Genomic DNA, 22,308 nt, shown 5'->3' on the forward strand with positions numbered 1-22,308 from the left:
GCTCTTTGAAAGATGCCGTTAAGAAAATGAAAATGTAATCTACTGACTGAGAGAAATATTCACTGTATATCAAAAGATTTGTATTAATCTTTTTAAGTCAATAATAAGGATCAAATAACTCTATAAAAATTGGGCTAAAGGTTTGAAAAGTCTCTCCACAAAATGAGCTGTACAAATGGTAACTGACTACATGAAAAGATGCTCAGTAGTCAAAAGGAAAAAGCAAATTTACCTCTACTAGAACTACCAGAATTTCTAAAAGTAAACACTGCCAGACCAAACGTTGGTAAGTCTGTGGAGGTAATGGTGTAATACGGTGTGCCTCAAGGATTGTGTTGACCCTGTTGTGAAGTTGGGGCTGAAATTTCTCAAGTACCCTCCTTGTGCAGTAACTAAGCTCCCATCCTAACTTTTTCCCTTCTCAGGCTCTGACACTCCTAAGTTAGAATACACATGCTCCACCTGCCCCAACACTTCACACTCAGGAATGGCCTCTTCTTGTGGAGACCATGGAATTATTCAAAATCCCCAACTGCTAGGAAGCCAATTAGCTCCACCTGCAGGCCAGCTCAGTTCAGTTTCTCAGTCGTGTCTGATTCTTTGCGACCCCCACGGACTGCAGCATGCCAGGCCTCCCTGTCCATCACCACCTCCCAGAGCTTACTCAAATTCATGTCCACTGAGTCAGTGATGCCATCCAACCATCTCATCCTCTGTTGTCCCCTTCTCCTCCTACCCTCAATTTTTCCCAGCACCAAGCAGGGTCTTTTCAAATGAGTCAGTTCTTTGCATCAGGCGGCCAAAGTACTGGAGTTTCATCTTCAACATCAGTCCTTCCAATGAATATTCAGGACTGATTTCCTTTAGGATGGACTGGTTGGATCTCCTTGCAGTCCAAGGGACTCTCAAGAGTCTTCTCCAACACCACTATTCGAGAGAGGCAATTCTTTGGTGCTCAGCTTTCTTTATCGTCCAACTCTCACTATACATGACATACATGACTACTGGAAAACCATAGCTTTGTTGGCAAAGTAATGTCTCTGCTTTTTAATATGCTGTCTAGGTTGGTCATAACTTTTCTTCCAAGGAGCAAGCATCTTTTAATTTCATGGCTGCAGTCACCATCTGCAGTGATTTTGGAGCCCAAGAAAATAAAGTCTCTCACTGTTTCCATTGTTTTCCCATCTAGTTGCCATGAAGAGATGGGACCAGATGCCATGATCTTAGTTTTTTGAATGTTGAGTTTTAAGCCAATTTTTTCATTCTTCTCTTTCTTTTTCATCAAAGAGGCTCTCTAGTTCTTCTTTGCTTTCTGCCATAAGGGTGGTGTCATCTGCTTTATCTGAGGTTATTGATATTTCTCCTGGCAATCTTGATTCCAGCTTGTGCTTCATCCAGCCTGGCATTTTGCATGATGTACTCAGCATATAAGTTAAATAAGCAGGGTGACAATATACAACCTTGACGTACTCTCTTCCCGATCTGGAACCAGTCTGTCGTTCCATGTCCAGTTCTAACTGTTGCTTCCTGACCTGCACACAGATTTCTCAGGAGGCAGGTCAGGTGGTTTGGTATTCCCATCCCTTTAAGAATTTTCCACAGTTTGTTGTGATTCACACAGTCAAAGGCTTTGGTGTAATCAATAAAGCAGAAGTAGACGTTTTTCTGGAATTCTCTTGCTTTTTGGATGATCCAGCAGATGTTGGCAATTTGATCTCTGGTTCCTCTGCCTTTTCTAAGTCCAGCTTGAACATCTGGCCATCCAGAACCTGCTGTCCATCTCCATGTATAAGTTTCCCCAGGTTCCTGTCACCCTGCCCCTGTAGACAGCCGCTCTGGAGTGGTAAGTGACAAAGAGTTCTGCCTTTCACCATTCCAGTGTCTTTCTGCTGTGTTCTTCCATTCAGGGACCCCTGAATGGGGTATCATTTAATTATGAAACAGAATGGAACATTCATATTTACTGAAGAGAAAGCAAAATGGAAAAGTCACTTTGGAAAACTGTTGGGCAGTTTCTGACAAAGTTAAACATGTGTACACATTCACACTTAGAAGTTTCAATTCCTAGGAATCAACCCAAGTTATCACATTTCTGCACAAAGGCTTATATGCCAATGTTCGTATCAACATTATTGGTATTTGTCAGAGACGGAAAACAATTCAAAAGTCCATCAAGTGGTAAATGGATAAATTGTGGTATCATAAATGGGATGCAACAAATATGTGGTTTATCCATACAATGGAATATAAAAACAACGTGGTGTATTTGTACAGTGTAATACAGTAAGATGTAGTTTATGCATACAACAGAATGTAATAAAATGTGGTATATCCCGACAAAAGAGTATAATAAAATGTGGTGAGCCCCTATAGTGGAATATAATAAGATGTGGCATATCCATCCAATGAAATATAATAAGATAACCCTAACCCAATATGAAAAAGAATGTGACTGATACATGCAACAATAGTGTAGATGCATCTCAAAACATGATAGATGAAAGAAATCTGACAGAGATCCATCTCTCTGACTGCAGGCACATGAAATTCTACAAAAGGCAACTTAAAAACAGCATCACAACAGAAAGCAGGCCGGCAGTTGCTTGGGAACAGAGTGTATGGGTTGGGGGTTAGGGATGAGAGCTGAGAATGGAACTGCAGAGCCAAAAAGAGGCCTTTTCTTATATGCAACTTAAAAATGCTAAACGAAACAAAAAACAAAAAACCACACATTAAAACTAAAGTAAAAACACTACATAATTTATATATGATGAAGCAAAGCTGACTGAACCATGAAGAGAAATCTATACAAACAAACTTGTTAAAGCCACCCTTATCTTCGTAGTTAATTTATCATCTACTACCCTTAGCCCCAAACTCTGTCTTGTCAACTCTTCAAAAATGTATGGTTTATTTGTCCAAAGGTAGAAGAGCCTCCTCCCTGATCACTTCATCAGATCCTTAACTCTCTGGTGAAGGCTCCCATATATGTGTAAATTTTAACACAGTCTGTGTAATTTTCTCCTTTTAATCTGTCTTTGTCAGTTTTGTTTTCAGACACAGCCATGAACCACAAGAGGATCAAGAAAATTTTTTCCTCCCCTATACTAAGAGTAATTATTTTTGGTATAGTTCAAAAAAATCTATTCAATTTCTTAACTATATAATCTCAATTTGAGAGCTCTTTTTAAGTTGCCTATTATTTTAAATATTTCATCAAATTATCTGGAATTTTTTTTTCCAGTTACATTTTATGTTAAATGGGAGGCATCCTCCTTTTTAATCGCTACTTTCACGGATATGCCAAATATTTTCACAGGTAACATCTTTACAACACTGTATAGGAGCTTTCCTTAATAAATAGGTTTGAAGACAAAAATCATCAAGTAATTCATCTCTGTTTATGATTTTTTTTTTGAGTGCTCACTGAATTCAAATGTTAGAAAAGTCATGGGCTTTCTCAGTACAGAATATCTAGAGATCTAGCAAAACATATAAGCTCAATCAAAGCAGTCTACCCACAAACTGATATAGCCAAACACACACTAAGAAAATTTGAAAATTAAACCTTAAACATACGTGGGGGTCCCACTGTATGCTTGGCCCAGTTGCTCTGGAGACATCTCAGTATGGTCTGGTTCACAGGTTTCGTTGCAACAGTGGTAATTTTTTCAGACTTCAAAAGCAGATTTTTTTCTACCTGTTGAATACTGAATACAGTTCTCCAGTTGATTTTGAAAGAAACATTCAGCCAAAATACAGAGAATTCATCTACAAAAATAAGTCAAAAATTGTTTTCAAGCACTTAGCTTGACTTCACAGTGGTTCTTCCCAGGTTCAAAAATTTCTAAAGAAAAAAATCCAGCTGGCAAAAGAAGCACTACTGCCAAGCTGAGTTTTTATTCATAAAAAGACATGCTTAGAAAATTATTTAATAATTTTGACAATTATAGCTTCTGTAGTTATTTCTAGCATATCAATTTGTTGGGACACAATTATGAATAATATATGCACCACAATTAACTTCAAATCTACCCAGCTGATTCCTTAAGTTAGGTAGGTCATGTTTTTATAATGACGCTCTTTTCTGCAAAATTGAATTCATAGTAGCAGTTAAAAATAATTTTACTTTCAACATCGAACTTCTCAAAATGCACCTAAAATAGAATTAGCAATTGCACTAGATGTTTTGTCTTTGATGAAATTAATTTCCAAAAGCTTGGCTTTGATTCCTGAAACTGAATTATAAAAAAAAAGTCAACTGACTTTGTTTTTGAAAATAGCTGAATTGATCTATCTGAAACACATGAAAAACTGATATAACACTGACATTATTTAATTTTTTTTTTACTGTTTTTCTATTTCTATTGGAGACAACTTACTGACAGCTGTTGTTTTACTTTCTGTACAAATACGTGAAACCCTGCGGTTGAAGAGGAGTAAAGTTAATCCGGATTAAACGACGCTCAATGAGAACTCACAGCTCAGAGAATGATAGCTTTGTCACGCCTTCTACAGTCATGCCTGTTAAATCACTGTCTTTAGACGGTCTTCTCAAAATGACTACCAACTTATGAACTAGAAGCTGATGCTTCTTAAATAGATGGATGTTTTCTAGTTTATTCCTATGTGATCACTGAGTTTACTACAACCCTCCAAAATGACTAGACAAAGTTTGTATGAATTGCAAGTTCATCACCAATAGCTTTGAGAAACAGAAAATCAATACTGAAGATTTTTTAAATGTTCACTTTCTTCCTAATTTCACTCCTTTAAAAAAAATGTGTTTAAGCCTGATGCTAAGAAAATCATTATTTACTGGCTGAGCCACAAGGGAAGACCAAGAATATTGGAGTGGGTAGCCTATCAGTTCTCCAGGGGATCTTCCCGACCCAGGAATCAAACCAGGGTCTCCTGCATTGCAGGCAAATTCTTTACCAGCCGAGTGATCAGGGAAGCCCTATTTGCCAAACAGTGAAGCGTTATTCAGACTTGCATGGCAGGGGTGGAGGAGTCAGGAGAGTAGGGGGCAAGGCTCAGCTGCTCATTCCCGTCCAATCAGCTGCCCAGGGAGCCCCGTCCTGGCAGACTGCTGCTCCTAAGTCGCTTCAGCCGTGTCCGACTTTGCGACCTCATGCACTGTAACCCACTAGGCTCCTCTGCTTGGAGAATCCCTTGGGGTAGAGCTGGCTTTTTTCATCATCTTTTCAGCAATTTCAAAAAATTTTTTTGAAATTTTGGATTTTTGCCCATTTAGTGAGGTATTGTAAATCACTGTAAGTTTAAATGATGGGGAAGAAGAGCCAATTTCAGTTTTTCTTTGCATTCCCAGTATATGAACATGCCATCAGAACACAGAACAAAAATCAGACTCTTGTCTGTTTGATTAGAATTTGTGAAGAAAATATTACTAGTTAAGCATTTCCCCCACAGGTAAAAGACCACTTGGAGGGCACTGGATTTCATTTATTTTTTAAAAATAAATTTACATTCTCTCCAAATTTCCTCTACAGTAAGACCAGACTGGATGAAAATAGCTTTCCTTAAAACAAATATCCTTTTATTCCCACCCCCCACCCCACCCCAGCTTATAAAATCTTAATGAATGAGCCCTTCCTGGAGGCTTTTCATTACTCAGGGGCCAGAGGGAACAGCCTTACATCTTCATTATTTCGATGCTGTATCTTACATAATGAACAGCAGGCGGCCTTGGTGATCATGATTTCCTGGAGCCTGGGGTTTGAAGCAGTTGGTGTGAGATGTTCCTGGCACTCAAGATGGGTCAGTGCCCGGAGAGACAGTGGGGCTGAGGGTCAGGAAGGTATTTACCAGAGCTGAAAAGACAAAATTTCCTTCCAGGGTTCCGGGAGCTTGGTATGGTCACTCTTTCAAAGTCAGGGCAGGGAGACTGGTCTTATTTAGGAGGAAATAAGATCCTGGAAACATATAAAAAATACTCTAATTGACATTTTATTCTCAGCAGCTAAGAATGGACAATAAAACAAGCAATTCCCTGGCCTCAGGGCCATTCACGGCTGCACAGGCAGAAACCAGCCAACCATCCCTCCTGGGGGAGCCAATGTCCGGGGGTCGCAGGGTTTTCTGTGAAGGAAGGTGAGAAGCGTGTGTAATACAGGACACAGACGTGGGCACTGGCCCTGGAAAGCAGGTCTGTTCCAGATTTTCTGACGCATTCCAGGTGGACGGAGCAACTGCAGCAGAGCAGGTGAGTGATCTGGCCGACGCTCTGGGCAGGGTCAGCCCAAGCAGGCAGGGCCTGCGGGAAAGCCGGGGGCTGTGTGCTGGGCCTCTCCAGGGGTGGCGAGGGGCCTTCAAAAATCTAAATATTAGGAGACAACTGAATTTGGGACGTTTAGGGGGAAATGTATGATACTTCTGAAAATATTAATCACTTATTTCCTAAGGCATAGCCCTCCTTTACATTTTATATATATTTTGTTGTCAGTCATGTCCGACTCTTTGTGACCTCATGGACTACAGCACGCAGAGCTTCCCTGTCCTTCACCATCTCCTGGAGCTTGCTCAAACTCATGTTCATTGAGTCAGTGATACCATCCAACCATCTCGTCCTCTGTCGTCCCCTTCTCCACCTGCCTTCAGTCATTCCCAGCATCAGGGTCTTTTCTAATAAGTTGGCTCTTTGCATCAGGTGACCAAAGTACTGGAGCTTCGGTTTCAGCATCAGTCCTTCTAATGTATATTCAGGTTTGATTTCCTTTGGGATTGCCTGGTTGGATCTCCTTATAGTCCAAGGGACTCTCAAGAGTCTTCTCCAACACCACAGCTCAAAAGCATCAATTCTTTGGTGCTCAGCCTTCTTTATGGTCCAATTCTCACATCCATACATGACTACTGGAAAAACCAAAGCTTTGACTATATGATTTCGGTGTTCTCGCTGGAGAAGATGAGCACACATCCGTCTACTCCACCATCTTTAGTATACATTATATATATATATATGGCTTATATATGGCTTCCCAAGTGGTGCTAGTGGTAAAGAACCTGCCTGCCAATGCAGGAGACATAAGAGATACAGGTTGGATCCCTGGGTTGGAAAGATCCCCTGGAGGAGGAAATGGCAACCCATTCCTATATTCTTCCCTGGGAAAATCCCATGGACAGAAGAGGCTGGTCTGCTACAGTCCATGGGGCTGGCCGCCAAGAGTCAGACTCAACTGAGCAAATGAGCAGTACATATATATATATATATAATTTATAAAGGCAACTTCATATATATTCTCCCCCATTTTGTTTATTCCCTTTGGCATAAATGAAAGTGAGGTCCAGGCAAGGCAGCATAGGAGGGTGGGGGAACCCAGAGCCAGCAACCCTTCTGCCAGCTCCAGGCCCCTGGGAAGGCTCCAGTCCCCCTGCCTGGATTTTACATGTCTCTCCACTCACTTTAGGGGAAGGTGATATAGGATCCTCTCTCTGTGGGTATTCAAAGAGTAAGTGTTTTAACTTTTATCTTGTTAATTTATGGAATGACTTACTGATATAAGGAAGATGGAGAAAAAAACAAGCAAACATCTGAATTAACCAAAGAAAGGAATCTTGTTCCTTCCATGTCCCCAAAGTGGATTGTTGAGTAAGGCTTCCTGGGACAGGTTTGCATTAGTGTCAAAGAATAATAGAGTTATTATTATTGTGAGACACTAAACATATAGTGTCAGTATATACATAGTATCAAATAATAATAGAGTTTTAGCACTGAAGGGCTTTTCAAGTCCTCTGGTCCAATTTGGAAAGTATTTATTAATCTCTGAATCGGGCTCCTCAGCCTCTGAACACTGCTGAGGAATAGTTCTAATGGTCAGAAAAGAGTGCTGGGCATTGCATCACTGTCTGCCTTCTTTCACAGTCCAGCCATTTTTAGTCAGTCCCCTCCAGAGGACCTGGATGCAGGTGTACCAGCATCTGGTGCTCTCGAGGGATGAAGTTTGAAGTGTTCTTTGGTACCCACTGTGACCGCACGTCTTCAGGTGACCAAAGCATTGTTCAAACTACCGCATTTTTATCCAGCATTACGAGAATCAGGGCATCACATACGTTAAAATAAGACAGTCTATTCAGAGGCCTGCCTCTCTTATTATCTAAAACACGTGAGTGCTCCTGATTAAAGAACAGGGATGTTTCTCGCCCTACAGTAATGCTTTACTCAGCGATGGCTGATGTGTTTCCCATAGACACTCAGCGAATGTGTGATTAAAGATAAATTCAGTTCACAGTTGTCAGGATTACCAAATTGTAACTGCTCTTAAGTGAAGGCATTTGTCTGAGAAAAGATGAGATGTAATTTTCAGAACCAGTGGGTTATTGGTACCTCCCAGGGTAATGGGCTCTTTTATACCTGGAGTTTATCTTCCTGAAAGACAAATAAGAGCTTTGGGTTTTGCTGTTAGTGTAAGAGCAGAATGTGTCTGCTGATCATCAAAGAGGGTATTTTACATCTCATGGACGCACCCACTGAAGGTGTTTGAGGAGAATATTCATTGGCTTGTTCTCTGCGAGATGGAGACAGATTGGGTGAGCTGTCCATGGGGCCGTTTGTCTCAAACTGTCAGCCACTGACAGCTCATTTCTACCAGAACACATCCCATGGAAGGGTTCTGAAGGCAATTCAAGTTACCTCTGGTAATGGCACTATTGATCAGGCTGTGGATGGGGTGAAAGTACCTGCCCGCCTTGGATGAATGGCTTTACTGTATCTTGTGACAATTGATTTCCCTTTTGCTGAGGACACAGGCTGGAGATACATGAGACAACTATATTAATGACCAAGCGGCTTTTAACAGATAAATGATGGCAAGGGAGTAGGTATGGATAATCTTGCAAAGGACAAATAATCTTGCTTGTGAAATACAGCTGGAAACGTGACCTCTTTCACAGCCAAGGTCCTCACTCCTGGCTGAGGCTGGACAAGCTGCCAGAACATTTGTGGTACAAATTTAGGGGTTCCTTGAAAGAAAAACTGGTGACATGTGGAATTAAGAAACACAATTTTTTAAAAGTATTTTTAAAACTATTTTTTAATTGGAATATAGTTGATTTACAGGGTTGTGCTAGTTTCAGGGATAGAAGAGCCAAGCAATTTAGTTATATGTACATATATACATTTCTATTTTTCTCAGATTCTTTTCCCATATAGGTTATTACAGAGTATTGAGTAGAATTCCCTGTGTTCTACAGGAGGTCCTTGTTAATTACCTATTTTATAAGAAGCACAGGTTTAAATGGAGCCCCTAGGAGGTCAAGGATGGGAGAAAATGGCTCTGAGGCTTGACTGGGCAACAGGCACTTTGCATTTAATCCTCATGACAACTCTGGCGGGTGCCTTGGGATAAGCACCTCATTTGTAGGTGAAGACAATAAGCAAGTCCAATCAGGGGACAGGGCTTCAGCTGGAGACTCACATGTGTCCAGCTCCAAAGCCAGGGTTTTACATGCTGCTTCTCCATGTTTAGTCTAAGCTGACAGTTGCACACGCTGGGCAAAGAGTATCCGTGAGTCATGGTCTTTCTTCCAACAGAACCTTCAACCTTCCCCTCCGAGTACCCTGGGTCTCGCCAGCAGAATAACTGCTTCTGTTCAAATACAAGTGCACCTCTTCCATCCCCAGGCCCTTCTCTGGTGCCTGGCTACCTTGGGATTAAATCTGATCCCCTAATATGGCATAATGATCATTCGAGAGCTAGTCTGTGCCATCCCCTGCCCCTGCCTCTCAGGACCCAGCCGTGCCTCCACTTCCAGGCCTGTGGGACTATCCCAGCCCACAAACAGGGGCATCTTCACCCCTCCATAGCCCCCACCAAGGACTGCAGTCCTCCCTGCCCCCATCACAGCCTCCTCCCCCCAGCGAGATCACTCCGGTCCCTCCTGTGATCTTCTCCATTTGCCATCTTATCTCCTGGCACACAGCAGAGGATCAAACAGTATCAGCTGATTAGATGAATGAAACTCATCTAAACCCACCTCCTTAACTTGACTGTCAAAAAATATCCACAGATGTAGCTACATTTAATATGTTCATTTTCCAGAAAGGATTATAGACAAATGAGGTTACTTGATCATATTATTATTCTGAAGACCTCATTGTATTCCAGAGCAGTCCAATAATTGTTTTTTTAATATGATTTTTTAAATTATTTATTTATTTATTTTACTTAGTTGCAGCACACTGGCTTAGTTGCCCCTCAGCATATGGGATCGCAGTTCCCAGACCAGGGATCGAACCCTAGTCCCCTGCATTGCAAGGCAAATTCTTAGCCACTGGAGCACCAGGGAAGTCCCCCCAAATTGGATTTCATATCAATGACTTTCAACCATCAAGAACCACTCAACCTTCTCTTTAAAGTCATTTTGTTAAGAAGGTGGAAGAGTAGAACACATTGAAAGAGAAAATATCATCAAGCTGTTGTCTAGTTTTTGGGCTTAATATTCAAACCATGGACACTGTTTTCTATAAATTAAATTAATACAAGGCTAGCAATTTTATCACAGAACCAGAGGTTTCACATTGTATACGACCTCCTATAAAACAACATAGTGATATTGTCAGAGTGATAAAAATGTTCCCAGCCTTTGCCCTAATCATCTCACTCCTGGGAGGTTATCCTAAAGAAATAATTCAGAGCAAACAGAGGCCATACACTTGGCAATGTTTTCTGCAGTATTACTCAGTTTTTCCCCTACTTTCCTCACCACTTTCATCATCATTCAAGGAAAGCAGCAGACAATATTTACAGACCACTAGTTTACCCCTCTAGTTGATGAACTCATTAAGGGCAGGAACCTGACTCATCCTTGCATGTGATGTAAAATATATGATAAGTGCCTCCATGTTTTATAAAAGCAATAAATATGCACACACACACACAGACTCCTCTACAAAAGTCTAAAAAAAAAAGAGTCAAATATTCAACAAAAGAGCAGTTTTAATGACCTGTCTCCACCTTTCCCACATAAGAAGACAATGTGATTCAAGCTCTGAGCTGTGAGAAGGATGCACAGGGGAATTAAGCTGCTTCAGGAAGCAGGATGGAGGTTTTCTGCGTGAGGACGTTTGTGCTCACATCTTGGTTCCAGGCCTGGTCCTCTGCAAGTTCACAGAGCATGCTGTAAAGTGTAAGTGGCCGAGCTGCGTGGAGGCTGGTCTGGGACCTGAGTCCTAGCACCATCTGAAATCCAAGGACAGATGCAGCTGGACTCCGGAAACACGCAAATAAAGCCGCAGTTGTGCAGCTTCTGCCTAGAAGTTTCAACATGCACTTCACTCAGAAAAGCACTTCATTGTGATAATCAGGCAACAGCGACTTGGTGGCAGTCTCTTAAAAACTGAGATTATGCCCAATGTTTGCAAACAAAAGTGTCATTTTAAGCTATCCACAAATTTGCAATGAGGAGCTGATGATTCAAAGATCTCCAGAGGAGATGGAAACAAATTAAGCTCCTGAATTCAAGAGATCAAACCCAACCCATCTCTTCTCTTTGTCTAACTTGTCAGAAGTGAAGAGATCTGAGGGCTGTCTGAGCTTGGGACACTGAGGGCTTGGCCCGGCGTGGACCTTAGTAAACCCAGAGCCGATCTTAGTTCACGAAGGATGAGGAACACTGTGGGGCAGGTGAATGCTTCTCTAAAACATAAATATGAGTGCCCATGGGTTTTGTGAGGATTCATGGAATAGCCTCTGAATCATTGCTCCCACAAAACCAAAGTGTAAGTAAACACATGGAATAGAAATATGCTAGCACTTTGGAGTTGAGCTCTTGGGAAATGCTAACAAGGAGGTGAATAAAGTTTTTACATTAAAAATACTTAGAAGGGAGTTAAAAAGTATAAACTTTGAGCTATAAATTTAAAAAGTCATAGGGATGTAACATACAGGATGGTGATTTTACTTAATATTGTGTTGTGTACGTGAAAGTTGCTGAGGTTAGATTTTAAAAGTTCTCATCAAAAGAAAAAAATTTGTAACTGTATGGTGATGGATGTTAACCAGACTTATTGTAAAAATTTTGCAAAATACACAAATATGCAATCATTAAAAAATATTTAAAAATGCCATTTGCAGCAACATGAATGGACCTAGAGATGATCTTACTAAGTAAGTCAGAAAGAGAGAGATAAATATCACATGATATCATTTATATGTGGAATCTAAAATATGACATAAATCAATATATCTACAAAATAAAAACAGGCTCATAGACATAAAGAAGAGACTTGGGGTTGCCAAGGAGTTGCGGGGGAGAGGGAAGGATTGGGAGTTTGGGATTAAGAGATGTAAGCTAGTATATACAGGATGGATAAACAAGATCCTACTGTATAGCACAGGGAACTATATTCAATATCCTATGACAAACCACAATGAAAAAAATATATATGTGTGTGTACACCTGAGTCACTTTGGTGTATAGCAGAACTTAAAACAACACTGTAAATCAACTATACTTCAATAAAATTGAAAAACAAAAGCACACCAAACCAGGGAAAAATATACCACATGCCTCATATCAGCAAGTTACTAAATAACTGTGATCAGATTTAAACTGTCTTGATTTTAGTTTTTTGTTTAATATAAAAAATAAGAACAATAATAGACAATTCTACGCCCCCAGAGACTATAAACTGGAGTGAGAAGAAAGTTTAATTATGTATTATTTTTAGGAAAATTGTTCAGTAGGAACAGTAATTTTCTCTGGGGCATTTCTTTTTGTAGGTAATATTTATTAGGACTTTCTTTTCTGCTTCAGCTACTAGACTTATAGTCAACTCTGCAGCCTATCTCTAACAATGAGCTATTGAAACACAGGGTGTTGGGGAGCAGGGATCTGTACTAAACTATCCAACCATCTCATCTTCTGTCATCCCCTTCTCCTCCTGCCCTCAATCTTTCCCAGCATCAGAGTCTTTTTCAATGAGTTAGCTCTTTACATCAGGTGCCCAAAGTATTGGAGCTTCAGCTCCAACATCAGTCCTTCCAGTGAATATCCAGGGTTGATTTCCTTGAGGATGGACTGGCTCGATCCCTTTCATGGATCACAGCCTTGTCGTGGCAAAGGGGTTTGCACAACTCCATGATGCCTAGAGCCACGTCGTGCAGGGCACCCCAGACAGAAGGGTCATAGTGCCGAGTTCTGACAAACTGTGGTCCACTGGGAGAGGCAATGGCAACTCACTCCAGGATTCTTGCTGTGAGTACCCCACAAACAGTACGAAAAGGTAAAATAAGACTACATGTTACATATTTCTATGAACTCTGAAATCTCTAGAAAAACAACAGAATGCTTCACAATCTCAAAAAGATCTCATTCATGCCTAAAGCTGCACAGCTCCACAGTATGCTTCTTTTCTTAAATTTGGGAGGAAAAATCAAAGAGTAAGAAGATGAGTACCTCAAAGCAACAGTTTTCCAAGGATGGTCCCAGACCAAGGGCACCAGAAGCACCCAGGGAGGCACATATTAAAAATGCAAACTCTTTGGCCGGTTCTTGCGCTTAGTCACTTGGTCATATTCAATTCTTTGCAACCCCAAGAACTGCAGCCCATCAGGCTCCTCTGCCCATGGGATTCTCCAAGAAAAAGTACTGGAGCGGGGTGCCAATCCCTCCTCCAGGGGATCTTCCCAACCCAGGGATTGAACCTGTGTCTCCTGCATTGCAGGTGGATTCTTTACTGCCTGAGCCACCACGGAAGCCCTCTCTGGCCCCAGCCCTGACCAGCTGGATCCAGAACTGTGCAGAGTGGGAGGGATCAGTGAGTCTGTGTTATAACAAGCCTTGCAGGTGATGCTCACCAGGCCTGAATGGGGTGAACACTGCATTCTGGGGTCTGGGATCCCCAAAGAGCACACTATTTGCATGAGATCTGGAGGCAGCCAGCAACCTCCATTCTCAGGGGATCTGCAGCCCCATGTCCTAGGAAGCTGGATCATCAAGAAGAGTCTAGAATGCCACGGGGAAGTGAGGCACTGAAGGAGGGAGAGAGGTGCCTACACTGTAAGTGAAGGGTACAGAACAGGAGGTTTGCACATCTACATCAGGCATGGGGCTCCGAGCCCAGAAAGTCTAGCAAAAGCCACAAACCTTTAGGGGTTTGTACGTCTGCAACTTTTTACAACCTCCAAGCCCTTCAAGGTACATAACAGGATATACTTAGGAGGGTCTTAGCTAAGGCACCAGCACAGGGTTTGAAATGCTTTAAGGAAAGATGAAAGGCTGTGCAGTCAAGGCTGGCCTTAGAAGTCAGCCAAAGAAATTACAAAAACTGCACTGGGCCATCTTTTAAAGAGATCTGTCTATATTTCTAACAGCTTTATTGAGGCATACTTGAAATACTATAAAACTCACTCAGTGCAAGCGTACAATTTAATGATCTTAGCAACCAACCCAATTAATAAACATTCTATCACCTCAGTAAATTCCCACACACTCATCTGTGGTTAATCCTCTGATTCCAGGGGCTTTCTCTCTGTAAAAAATCTGTCTTGTCTACACATTCCAAATAAGTAGAATCATACAATATGTGGTCTTTGCAACTTGTTTCTTTCATTCAGGATGTTTTTGAGGTACAACCATTTTGTAGAATGCATCGTTTGCTGATTTCTTTTTTAAGTTTTTTTTAATGTTGGCCATTTTAAAGTCTTTATTGAATTCATTACAATATTGCCTCTGTTTTATATTTTGGTTTTGGGGCCACAAGGCATGTGGCATCTTCGCTCCCACACCAAGGATCAAACCAGCAGCCCCTGCACGGGAAGGCACAGTCTTCACCACTGGACAGCCAGGGAAGTCCCTGATTTAACAGACCCTGATTGGGAAAGATTGAAGGTGGGAGAAGGGGACGACAGAGGACGAGATGGTTGGATGGCATCACCGACTCAATCAACATGAGTTTGAGTAAACTCCAGGAGTTGGTGATGGACAGAGAGGCCTGGCATGCTGCAGTCCATGGGGTTGCAAAGAGTTGGACATGACTGAGCGACTGAACTGAATATCCCACTGCCTGGAAATAAACATATGCTGTTTATCCATTCATCACTGCTGGACATTTGGATTATTTTCATTTTTTCAGCTATGAAGGATAATCCTGTCATGAATATTTATCTAACACCTTTGCATAAACATATGCTTAGTTTTCTTGGATTGAATTCCAGGATGCAATTGCTAGGACAGATAGTAAGTTTTCTCCTCACTTTTTTTTTTTTCTATTTTGGCCACATCACAAGGCCTATGGGATCTTAGTTCCCTGACCAGGGATTGAACCTGGGCCCTGGCAGTGAAAGTTCTGAGTGCTAACCACTGGACTGTCAAGGAATTCACTTGCTTCACTTTTTAAGAAAATGCTAAACTGTTTTCCAAAGTGTATGGACTATTCCCACCAGCAATGGGTTCCAGATGCGGAGTCTAGTTTCTCCACATCTTCCACATCTTTGCCAATGCCTGGTATTGTCTTTATTATTATTATTATTACTATTAAACCTGCTCTAGTGGGGTACACTGGTAGCTCACTGTGACTTTAATTTTTATTTTCCTAAGGACTAAGGAGGTTGAGAATATTTTTATGTGCTTATTTACATTTGTTTATCTTCTTTGCTGAACTATCTGCTCGAATACTCTGCCCAATTTTTATTGGGTTGTTTATGTTCTCATTGTGTTATATGAATTCTTTATATATACTGGACAAAAGACTTTTATCAGATATATAATTTGCAAACATTTTCTCACAGTCTGTACCTTATATTTTCACTTTTGTAATCATATGTTCTGAAATATGGAAACTTCTCATTTCTATGGCAATTTATCAGTTTTTTCCCCTTTTATGAGTTATAATTTTGGTGTTGAATCTAAGAACTCTTTGCCCAACTAAATAAAGGTCATGACAATGTTTTATTTGTTATTATATAAAAATTACATTTAATTCTGTGATTCATTTGGAGTTAACGCTTGTATGTGGACTGATCTAAGCAAGGATCTAAGTTATTTTTTTTTCTTTTTACACAAGGGTATGTAATAGCCCCAGCCCCATTTGTTGAAAAGACTGTTCTTTCATTTTTTCCCCATTGAAAATGCCTTTGTATGTTGGTGAAAAATAAATATGTAAGGATTTACATTCTGGACTTACTTCTAGACTTTCAATTCTGTTCCATTACTGCATGTCTATCCTTGTACTAACATTACAGTTTTCAATTATTAAGACTTTATAGTATGTTATGAAATTGGAGAGCACAAATTCTTCAGTTTTGTTATTTTCCAAATTGTTATGTCTATTCTTTATGATCCATGGGAATTTTAAGATCAGCTTTTCAATTTTTAACTCAAAAAGCATGCTGGGATTTGTACAGAATTTCATTGAATTTATAGATCAGTTTTGAAGAACTGCAATTTTGATGATATTGAGACTTCTATTCATAAAATTTCTCTCCATTTATTTATATCTCCTTTCTTTCAGTAATAATGTGTAGCTTTCAGTGTACAAATCTTTCACATTTGTAGTTAAATTTATTCCTTAGTATTCGACTCTTTTTGATGCTGTTGCAAGTGGAACTATTTTCTGTTTCATTTTTACTGTCTGTTGCTAGTGGTTCACTGCTTGCTACCCCAAAATAGACTTTTTATACATTAATCTGACGTTATTCTTCATTAGTTCTAATGGGGGTGTGTGTGTGTGTACTTTGGAATTTTTCAAATGTAGACTCATGACATGTCAGAGTAAAGGAAACTTTACCCCTTAATTTGTTTTATCATTTTCTTCTTTTTTTCCCCATCATGTAGAATATCCACTACAGTAATGGATAAAAGTGGCAAAAGTGGATAACCTTGCCTTTTCCCTGACCTTACTGACACAACATCTAGTGTTTCACTATTATGTATGATGTTACCTATGGCTATGGATTATTCTCTGGTGGCTCAGACAGTAGAGAATCTGCCTACAATGCAGGAGACCTGGGTTCGATCCCTGGGTTGGGAAGATCCCCTGGAGAAGGGAATGGCTATCCACTCCAGTATTGCTGCCTGGAGAATCCCATGGACAGGGGAGCCTGGTGGGCTACAGTCTATGGAGTCTCAAAGAGCCAGACACAACTGGGCAGCTAACACTTTCACTTTACTTTGCATAGATTATTCTTAGCTGCACTTTATCAGGATGAGAAATTTCACTTTTGCTATTTTGTTGGGAGCTTGAATCATCAGTGAGTGATGAATATTGTCAAATACTTTTCCTTCATTTTTGAGGTCATTTTTTAAATTCTTCATCTTTTTGATAATACATACATTACCTTGCAATCCTGGAATAAATTTCACTTGGTTATACTGTGTCATCCTTTTTATGGTGCTGAATTCAGATTGTCAATATTTTGTCAAGGAGTTTTCCATCTATAATCACAGAAAAAATTGATCTGTAGTTGTGTTTTCTGTGTGATGTCTTTGCTTTGCTTTAGTACCTGGGCCATAATAATTCTCATTTAAAAAATGCATTTATTTGTTTTTCACCATGCTGCATCTTCATTGCTGCGCAAAGGCCTTCTCTAGTTGCAGTGAGCGGGGGCTGCTCTCGGGCTGCATCGTGGGAGCTTCTCGGGTGGAGCACCGGCCCTGCAGCGCGTAGGATCAGCAGTCGTGGCACATGGGCTCTGTTGCCCCACAGCATGTGGGACCTTCCCAGATCAGGGTGCAAACCCATGTCCCCTGCACTGGCAGGCGGATTCTCAACCACTGGACCACCAGGGTCAACCACCTTGTCGATTTTCCTAGTGATTTTTCTAAGCATTAAAATATGCCTCTTAATTTATCATTATCTACTCCAGATTAATACTAGTTTAATTTCACTAAAATAAGAAATTCAACTTACTTTTCTCTTGGGACTCTGTGTACCAAGAACATACCCTATCACAGAATGTTATGAAAATAGTGGTGAGTAGCAGCATCCTAGTATGCAAAACTCAGTGAGACAACTTGTTTGTATGATTCGTGGAACCAGAAGAAGGACACTGAGGTTCACAGAGTGGGAATTCCTTTAGATTTTTCTCTCTCTACTCTTCGTCCCTTCTTTTCCATCTCTCTGTTTTGATGTGTTAGAATGGTTTATTCACTTGTCAGATATAGGCACTGCATATTTTTTCCAACATGTGGGCTGCTTTGCATTGGTTTAATAGTGTTGTTTGATGAATAGAGGTTCTTAATTTTAATAAAATTCAACTTACCAATTCTTTCCATATGGTAAGTCTTCTAAGTATCTTTTAAAATTCAACTTTGCCGAATCAAAATTATAAAGATGTTCTCTGTTTTCCTCTGAAAGCATTATTTTAGCTTTCATATTTAAATCTGTAATATATTTGGAATTGATTTTTTGGTACTATGTGAGGAAGGAGTCAAGATACCTTTATTGTCAGACTGCTATCCAACTCACCTAGTACCATTTACTGGAAAGGTCACCCTCTCCCCTGTGCCACAGGATCACCTTCATCATGCATCTAGTGATCTTTTATGCCTGAGTCTTTTCTGACTCTATTCTGATCCCATTTGCCAGTTTTTTGATCTTTGAGACAATACCACAGTGTGTTCATCACTTTTATAGTGCAGATTTTACAGCTTCATTATTCTTCTTCTGTATTTCACTGGCCAGCTTTTAACTTCTGTATTTCCATGCAGATTTTAAAACCAACTTGGTAATTTGCACATAAAAGTCATTGTATTTATTTTTTATTGGAATTATGCTGAATACATAGATTTTGTTTATTTAACAGAATAATTTGAGGCTGCCAGCATCTTTACATTACTGAGTTTTCTGATCATTACATTGTCTATCCTTCCATTTACTGAGGATTTCTTTAATTTCTCTCAATAAAGCTTTAAGATTTTTAAGTGTGGCAATCTTGTACAACTTTGTTATATTTACTTCTAATTATTTGATATATATGATGTTATTTGAGAGAGTACTTTTTAATTCATTTCTATTTGTTTGTTGCTGGTATCTAGACATACAGCTGATTTTTACATACCAATTTTATAAAACAAACAGTATAATCAAGTATTAATTCTGATACTCATAGTTTCCTTTATTTTTTATGAACAAAATTGTATCTTAAGCGATGACCAAGTGTTTCCATGAGATAGGTATTGTTTCTTTGGTAAAAATTTTAGAAAAGTATAACACTGAAGCCATGTGGGAATGGTCTTTTCCTTATGAGAAGGATATCTTGCACACACACACACACACACACACACACACATCATTCCACGCTGTCCAACTCACTACATGTGGTTTAATTATGATCTTTTCCTGCTGTCTGAAATACACAAGAGAAAAAGCAAAATCCAACTGTGTCTAATTCTTAGTGCTTTTCACATATTTTCCAAGAGAGTGCTTCTAATAATGTGAAATCTCTGTATTTATCTTAAAAGTTTCGTAAAAACTGTCCTTTTCCTCCAAAAAATAGCCATCCTCATTCTCTGGTGGAAATAAAGCTGCAAATAGCTAACACCAAGCAGCACTGAATACTTCAGGGAGACACACAATCCCTGTAAATCGTGCTTTTGGTGGACATACCCGCTCAGGTATAACACTCCACACTGGAGAGCCAGAGTTAATCCCAACAAGACTCTCACATTTCAACGCCGACGTCCTACATTTGTCAGCCTTCTTCCTCTGAATGCTCAAAGTAAGAAAACGTGCCCACATGCAGGATGCGGTCTTCTGACCCCCGGCTTGAAGGGAATGTGTACCATGAATGCCAGCCTCACGGGAGGAGCAGGAGCACCAGGGAGAACCCAAAATCCTGCAAGTCAGCAGAACACTCACTGTATCGCTGAAAAAATCTGAAAACCAGTTCCACACAAACAACCATTTTATCAAAGAAAATCCTTGGGAGATTGATCTATACAAGTCAACAAAGTGAATATTTTAAGTCATATGTGATTTGTGATCATTTATTTATATTCCAGGCATTCTTGATTTCAAACTTCTGCACCTTTAATGCAAGTGATTTTGGCAGCTTGCAACTGAACTGTTATTATCCTTCTGTTGGGAGAAGGAGTTAGTTAATGCCACAGGTTAAAACATTAGAGTGTGAAAGTGAAGACTGATTTCCCAAGATCAGGAGTTAAAACCTTCATGTTCCACCCAAGCTAAGTCTATCCAAGCATTTAATCTTATATAAAGCATCACTTCTGATGTCCTGTAATCTGTAATCTATCAGATGTGTAACTTTTTGTTATGAAGACACTGATTTTTGAGTGCAATTATAGGGACAGACCACCATAAATTATTCACTGATCTCAACCAGCTATCATAGGACTTTCATTTCTGGGAGAAACTGTTCTCATTCTTCAAGCAAAATTTTCACTAAGAATTCCAAACACTATCTGTCTGCCCTGTCAAGGTCAAAATACCCTATACCTAGAGACAGATGAAAGCTAGATTATGTCTAGTGAATATGTTATAACAAAACTTAAGAGAGAATTTACATGATTAGACACGTTTAAATTTATTTCTGGGTCCATTTCTGAAAATAAAAAGTTGTTGTTTTGATATAATTGATCTAACCTTTGAATACAAATCCTTTTGTATTAATCCTTCTTAATCTAACTTTTAAAAAACATATTCATCCTCCTTCTAAGAGTCTTTAAGATAATACTCACCAAATCCTGCCTTATTTCATCTTATGCTGTCTCTCAAGGTTACAGGCAGAGCATTTAGAAGTTTGATTTCAGAGCAACCATCTCCTCTCCCCTCAAACCATCAGTGCAATATTAAAACATCCCATGAGTCTCTGACCAGACCTTATTTATACAGATCATACTTTTGAACATTGTTTGCTTATCCAAAAAATAAAGTTATATCTTAATAATAAAAAGTGAACCAAACAGAAATAAGTGACTTTAAATCTTCATAAGAGTTCAATATATCCACACAAGAGAAAGAATTAATTCAAATAAATTATAACTCTATACCCTAACTGGGATATATCTTAAGGGCAAAAAGAACTGCAAAAAATCATGAACTTTGCCCAGTAGGTTTCATGCTGATTGTGGTATAAATAGAAGATACCTGCGGGCTTTATGGAAAAGAACAACTAAGCAAATATATTGATAATATTGAGTTATATACAGAAGTGGGGACACACATAGAGATCAAAAGACATAAAGCAAATGAAACAGGAAAATGTGAGCAATGGGTATATATAGTGAAGGGTATATCTCTGTTCCTTGTGCTATTTATCAATATTCTGTAGCTTTGAAATTTTTATAAAGCTTTGGGGGTTGGAAAAATCCTCAAGGATGCAAGCCACGTTTTCCTATCTTTTGTAAACATTGAGATGAGGACTCCCTGACTGTCTAAGGCCAAAACTTTGTTTTTTATCATAACTGACAAGTGAGACACAGTATCTTGGATACTTAGGACGCCAAGTATTTGAGCCACTTGTATTGAAGCTATTCACTAAATACTGTTGACTTGGGGAAAGGCGGAACCAGGCCGCCAAGCACAGGGTACTGCAGCCTGGACCTCAAAGGTCCTGGTCCCAAACCTAGGCAGAAGCCAGCTCCCCCTTCTCCAGGCTCGCTTCTCTTCACAGCCCACTGAGATGCTGCCACCATCCTGCTTCCACAGAAACTTCACTTCCTCTTCTATTGACTTCTTTCAAGAGTCTAAAAATCTCCCGTGTGACATCTGGATGTCTGTGTGTCCCTGGAGGTGTCTGAAGCACCTCGCAGCTATACAGTGTCGATGGGCATGATGGCAGAATCTCAGAATTGCCTCAGACACTAATAACAGCCTGGGCTAACCATCCGCCACTGACAAGGCCCACATCTCCTGGCTTGATGTCCAGCAACTCCACAGCTGATAAGCTGGTAACCTCATAAGTAAGCTCATCTCTTCTTTGACACACTCTGGCCGTGGGGGAGTTGCTTTCATCTTTCTGAGACACCCTGCTCTGGCCTCATCTTGCGTCATGGCCGTGGGACCACACAGAGGCGGCCCAGCCCCCTCCCAGGGCAGGACCCCTCTGTACCTGAAGATGCGCTTGCATGACCAGAGTCAACTCTCTTCAAAGCACTTCATCCACCCACCCACCTGGGTCACAGTTCACCCCACCCTCCTGAAGAACCCACTCTCATCAACACCCTCGTAGGTGGTGCCCAGACAGGCTCAGAGCTCAGGTACAAAGCAGTTTCCATCCTGCAGGCTGAGGAGACACTCTCCCCTGCTAACCATGGCCATCCTGTCATTTCCCTTTGACAAAGCACAGGAGGCATCCAATCTCCCCTGGCCTCTCACACGGAAGAAGA

General features: G+C 40.2%; 1 protein-coding gene across 1 annotated transcript in view; it reads right to left on the minus strand.

Moving 5' to 3' along the window:
* VWC2 (von Willebrand factor C domain containing 2) overlaps window positions 1-22,308 on the minus strand; it is a 133,121-nt gene that overhangs the window by 84,599 nt on the left and 26,214 nt on the right. The window lies entirely within an intron of this gene.

The sequence above is a fragment of the Dama dama genome, chromosome 18 (genome assembly GCF_033118175.1).
Source record: "Dama dama isolate Ldn47 chromosome 18, ASM3311817v1, whole genome shotgun sequence".
NCBI classification, from domain to species: Eukaryota; Metazoa; Chordata; class Mammalia; order Artiodactyla; family Cervidae; genus Dama; species Dama dama.